The sequence below is a fragment of the Sinocyclocheilus rhinocerous genome, unplaced genomic scaffold (genome assembly GCF_001515625.1).
Source record: "Sinocyclocheilus rhinocerous isolate Xijiao unplaced genomic scaffold, SAMN03320098_v1.1 scaffold1128, whole genome shotgun sequence".
Lineage (NCBI taxonomy): Eukaryota > Metazoa > Chordata > Actinopteri > Cypriniformes > Cyprinidae > Sinocyclocheilus > Sinocyclocheilus rhinocerous.
Window position 1 is genome coordinate 280,930 of NW_015632731.1, and position 6,595 is coordinate 287,524.

At 38.2% G+C, this 6,595-nt stretch overlaps 1 pseudogene; it reads left to right on the forward strand.

Annotated features, from left to right (window-relative positions):
- Positions 1-6,437, forward strand: part of LOC107742936 (extracellular calcium-sensing receptor-like) — a 25,318-nt pseudogene extending 18,881 nt beyond the window's left edge.
- Positions 6,438-6,595: the final 158 nt, after the last annotated feature.

Below are 6,595 nucleotides of genomic sequence, written 5' to 3' on the forward strand. Positions count from 1 at the left end.
TCGTATTCCCATAGGTTGATGGGGATCAGCTGAGAGTCAGCTGATGCGAGCTTGACTAACGTGACCTGCCAGAACTGACGTTTCTATATATATATGTATATATATGTATTTAATGTGCTGGAGGTTATGTGTGTATAATCCTTCTGTGAGATTTCTTTGCAGCGTTTTCCGGGACCTGTGGGCAGGCAATGAGTCCAAACACAAACATCAGTCCAATCAGGCGTCAGAACAAAAGGGGCACAAATACCGTGAGTCAAGAAGTCAGGCAGAATCATACACAAGGAATCAATCAGGAACAGAGGAACAATAACGCTTGGTAAGGCAGATGAACTGGCAATACTTTGCGATCAGCACATCGACTGGTCTCAGTTTATATGAGAGTCAAACAGGAAATGGAAGTAGAGGAAGCAGAGGGAGTGGAGCACGGTCAGTACTTGGGCGAGGGCTCCCTCTGCTGGCTTGGCGTTACATAATACTACAATTGATTGCTTCTGTTGTCCTTATTTGTAAGTTGCTTTGGATAAAAGCATCTGCTAAATGACTAAATAAATAAAAATAAATAAATAAATCTAGATTTGAGATGTAGAACCATGTAATTGCCTTTTGGAGAGTTATTGAACCTGCTTCCCACATGGTTCGTGTGACCAGAGCAAGGACAGCTACAACGAGGAGTGAAGTTGGAATAACAAGCAATGCGATGGTAAATATTGATATTATATTGTTTGTGACAGAGAAAGAAAATGTTTTATTAATTTATATATTTTGATGCACACATTACATGCTGTTATCATAATTATTTAAAATGTATTTTGACAGTGTCGGTCTCTACAGCACTTCGATGGTTTCCTCCTCTTCATGGTCAACCTTTCAGTCAAGTCTTCCACAGAGAGATCTGGCCTTACACAAAACACTTGGGATGGATTAATTTGGTTTTATTTGTACAGACTAGAATATAAAATGTAAATATATACAACTTTAATACAGCTTCTTGCTCACCAGTGTAATCTAAACATGTAAATCTAAACAGTAAATTTTAGAAGCTTTGATTCAGTGTAATAGTTATGTAAAATACAAATACTAATAACTGTGATAGTGTAATGGTATGTTTTTTTTTTTAACACTTCTGCCACTTGGAGGACTGATAGGTCAGGCAGATCGCTGGTAACACCACTGTAAAGTGTTCTCCTGAGATGGAAATCAAAGGTATAGTGTAAATTGACCATTAAAAAATACAAATCTTCCACCACTGTCATTACATGTTGCATACATTATGAACGGAGCCATATCCAATATTATTGTGTTTTTGTCTTTTTTTCTGCTAGGGCTAATCATGTAGGCATGTTATACATTATGAATACAGCAAGATATGAAAAGATGATGTAACAATATTAGACAGTCTACTCCTACCTTAACCACTCAGCGAGTTTCTTCTCTTGCAAACAGGACCACCGTCCCACTGACAAGACCTGACTTGACTGTCTAGGCATACCAATGGGGCATGTTAATATTAATCAAAGTTCATTAATTATGTCATTCATTAAAGAATTTGATAATTCTCTTACTTACCACTTACCATTGTTCTAGGTTTGTGCCAACTCTGCTCCATTCAGTGCACAGTGCTACAACAGTATGGATGGGAGTCATTTAAAACAATCTGTCAAGATAATTATATTAGGTTACATATTGAATTGATTTCAGATACATTTTAAATTACTTTGTTGCATTTTAAATTGTTACATTGTAAAAACAAAAACAAAGCAGCTCATTAGAATATCATTAAAAATAATTCCCGCTTACAGAAATTTGAATGGTTGGGGGGTGGGGAGGGGCGAGGTTGTGGTTAGAACGCTTGGTTGAGTGAGTGCATCAGACGAGACGATGAAGCAGAAGTGCTGCCATAGTTGCCAAGTCCGCGTATTATACGCGACTATGGGCTTCTTTTTTTGTAAAGTTGCGTGAAAAAATCCCAGGTCACGGGTTGCGGTTTTTTGGGCTTATTTTAAAAAAATGTGGTTGCTTGTTAGGGAAATCTGACAAGCAACTTCATTTCTTTATTTATGTTCGCTGTATTCTCCAATGCATTGAATGACACTCTGTCTGCTCGCAGTTAATAGCCAACCAGTGCAATAATATAAGTGCTGCAGCGTAATTTGCCAAATATTCCGCCCCCTCATTGGAGAAAATCACGTTCAAAAAGAAAGCGTGTGCCGTGACGCTGTAATCCAAGTGATGACAGAAGTAGACGTAGAGGAGTGGGATGACTTTCTTTTAGCCTATTTTTTAATTTTTATAATGGTTTTGTAATGTATTAATTATCACGGGCTGTAATAAAAAACAAGTAGTTCTATACTAATACTAAGAGTAAATATGGTTCGAATAGCCTATATTTTAGTAGGCTATAAATATGTGGCTATGTTACAGCTCCCCTTTGAAGCTCTTGTGTTTTTCTCGTTTTCCATCTCTCCAATCCTATTCTGTACACAGGTGATTGGAGATTAATTGTGTTCCCATTTTTGTTGCAGTTTGCTGATTTTTGTAAAATAGCTTCTGTTTTTGCTTTTCAGATAAAAGAGTGGTTTCAGTTTAATATGTTGCAGGCTCATTTATTGGTAATAAATAATTTGTTCGCCAATGACAATGCACTGGGGCAGCTAACCAATCACAACACATTTTGTTTTTCGGAAGGCGGACCTTCATCAAAGCAGGAACTAATCGAGCCGTTTGTGCCAGGCTGGGGAGAAAGGTATTGTAATAATGTAAATTATGTGAAAAATCACCAAGCATGAGACCATGTTCTAGTACACCCACAAAACAAAATCAAGACTTTGTAAAAGAGCATAATAGGACCCCTTAAATTCTTAAATCACCGTTATAAAAGATGGCCATAATACCAATATTGGAAGAATACTAAAATCCAACAGTAAAAAAAAAAAAAAAAAGATAACTCTTGCTTTTGTAGGAAATAAAGATGACCAAATAAATTGCCCATCATTTGTGTTTATGTAACAGCTTTGGTGGTGGTTACAGCATATATCTCGGACTACACTGCCATATGGCATCCTTCCATTCCATATCGGTTTTTATTTTCAGAAGGTGCGATGGGAATATGCGTGTCATCAATGCTTCCAACTACACTGGAAATTCTAAAGGAAATTCTAATTATTGGGATACTTCCAGAGGTAGCCGCAAGATGTTATCAAGTGAACGTCATCGAGGCACTCCTTCGTTACCGCTCTGCATACAGCGGCCTTGCTAACGTGCTCTGCACCCCCGATAAAGAAAACTACCAAGTAAATATGCATGTGGATATGACAAAAAATAAATAAAAAAGCCTCCTCATCTACATGTGGTGGGGGTACGAGCGCATAAAGGGATTTTTGTGTTAAGTACAATAAGAATTGAACAAGATAGTCTCACTCCGACTACGCCACTATGGGAATTTCACCCAAAGAATTAGAATAAATCACCTACAGAGGCATACACAGATTCGTATCACCAATTAGAGTCAGAGACATGAGTAATATTACAAATATGAACTCTTTGACAAATCTTGAATAAAAACAATGTTAAAATACTGAAACACTTCCAGCCCAATGGTCCACCAAGTTTTAAAACAAGTCGAGGACCAGGGACTAGAGCTTACCAGTAGAGGCGGATAATCAGACCACACCACCCACAGGTGAATCACTGCACTTCACTGTGTGTACACACACACACACACACACACTCACTGACAAATATTAAGACAAGTCACAACACACGGTGAGGTGGTCACTGCACACTGTGAGGAAGATACCACCACCTAAAATAAAGTCAGTCCTCTGCCCCTGGTGCTCAGGCCCTGCCAAGACAAAGAAGATACACATCAATTAAACTGTCACTTTGGGAGCTGGGTTGGTTTATGAGCTCAATCAGCCAGTCAAAAAAAAAAATAATAATAATTTGCAACCAATGAATCACAAATAAATAATTGCTTGAAACAAAACCACAATTCCAGCAAAATACAAATATATAAGTATATAAAAGAAAATCAATAATGGGAAACAAAATACGAACTTTATAAACTAACTACATAAAATCACGAAAACAAATCTAATGCACCTGGAGAGAGCAAGTAAAAACAAGCTAGAAAGGGAAGGAAAAAAAAAAAATTTGAAAACAAAATAATTCAAACTTCAGAAACAAAAATATAATACAACTGAAAAGAGCAAACAAAACCAATATAAACAGCCAAAGAAGGAAAAAAAAAAATAATAATTTGGAAACAGGACAGCACTGCAGCCGTAACGAATGCCGAGCACCCCGACTGAAATGCAGTTACAGGCCATCACCAAACCTACAAACAAAGCGAGACTGTTACTCTGCTAGATTTATTCTCTCCCATCCTAATGTATGCAGAAACAAATACCTACCGATCGTCGAGGGGATTAATGTTTTATCAAGAGCCAACAAAACCGTAGCTTTTCCGGCCAAGGCCAGTGCAGAAAACGGCGATCCAACAACTGCGTCAGGTTCTCACAGCTGAGAAAGGGAGCGTGTTAGCAACGTTCTCAATTCAACCAGTGTTTCTAGAATGCGTGCATCACTTTACTAAAACAGTTAATGAGAAATTAACAAAGCATCCTCCCTACCTTCTCCAGTATCTATACCCGGTTTGTATGAACAGTAATAAACAACACGGCAGTAGAACTCGTAGAGTCACGACAGAAGCACTCTCCAAACAAATCGGTGTCTTTAAAACATACATTAGACAGAGAATGCACCTCTCATAACCAAACACATGCCATAACCTACAAAACAACTATCAGCATGTTCTCCTTACCGTATCCAGTACTCTCATCCGATTCCGGGAAGTGACGGAAGCGTGTTAACGACGCAGCAGTTCACCAAGTGACGCATCTCAGGTAGCTCATGTTTTTATAGCCCAGGGAATCTGGCAATAGGCCAAAACAGCAGACAACAATGACGCAACAACAACAAAAAAAGCCCCTCCTGCCACAATCAGTATAAAAGGACATGCCATTTTTGTCACGTTGACGGTGTCTGGTGTTTGACGGGGGGAGGTGGGGGAAACAAAAAAATATCTTGTTAACGTTTGCATTAAGATTATTTTTCTTACCCCATGGCGGATAATTTTACTTGTTTTAAGTAAAATGCACTTAAATGCACTTGTTTCCCCCCAGGAAACAAGAATAAACATCTTAGGCTATATCATTTTTCTTATATAGAAAATGCATCATGATTTAAGAATTTTTAGATATTTGTACTTGAAATAAGACAGAAATACTCAGTAAGAAAAGCATTTTTGCAGCGTGAATGAATGAATGAGGTAGCCTATTTAAACATCGCTTACACTTTAAAAAGGGGGAGGAGACCGTAAGAAACTCTGGGTTTACCGAAGAAAACCTGCTCCAGACCAGGTTAGGTTCACAGAATAAGTTACTATGGTAACTTACAACATCCAAATCAGAAGTGGCCCTCATCTGTTTTATAATATATGGGGCATATTTGCCGTGTCAAATGTGGGAAAAGTTAGGCTTACACACTGATTAGCCAATACTGTGCCGTATATTTGCCAAAAGTTGCCCAAATTGTTATTAATTATTTTGACAATAATTGTCATTTTATATGCGGGCCACTTTAGGCTCACAGCCAAATTAACCAGTGCTCACTGTGCCATATCTTTGCCAAAACTGTCCCAGATATGTTTTAGGATAACTGGGCCACATTTGTGGCATCATATAAAGGCCATATAAATTACCATGCCATATCTTTGCCAAAACTGGCCCACCCATAGGAAACATTTATTGCTCAGTGGTTGATTTTCCTAAGCTCAGGAGACTTAGATGACATTCTCATGTAACTCTTATTTTAGTATCAACAGCATTTCGGATGTTTCTAGAGTCAAAACTGAGAATGTGGTGGAAGAAACATAGGATATATCTTTATAGTCTTGCTGCAATCTCTATCAAGACTCCATTATATGAATATTTTATTGCTCAGTGGTGCTCATTCTAACCTCAGGAGACTTAGTTGTGATTCTCATGTATTTCTCATTTTAGTCTCAACGGTGTCTCTCCTAAAAATCCTTAGGATAAATAAAAGTAGACACAACTGAGAAATGAGAAAGTTCTGAAAGAAAGGAACCCAAAATGACAATGGGAGATATCTTTATTGTCTTGCTGTAATCTCTTGCAAGCTTTTACTACTCAGAGGTTGCTTTTTTGATTGCAATGGTTATTTTTCAACTTTAATGGTCAGGACAGCAGGAGCATGGACAGGAAACAATTGGACAGGTGAGAATTGAACAGGTGCAGGAAAGTACCTTTAGCTGGGATTCAAACCCCGCTGCCCGAGGTGCAGTTGTGCCTTCACGTCGATGTGCTGCCCACAAGGCTATGGCTCTGACAGAGGTTTCTCTACACTCAGAGTACTAAGGGGTGATTCTCTTTTATGTCTCATTGAGACATCAGCTTTGTCTTAAGATGTTAGATTGAAATGGTGTGGACAAATGACATGGAAGCTAACCAGAGGGACGAAAAATAAAATGAAAAAAAGAGATCTCTTTAACATTTCAAATATTTCTCCTAGACAG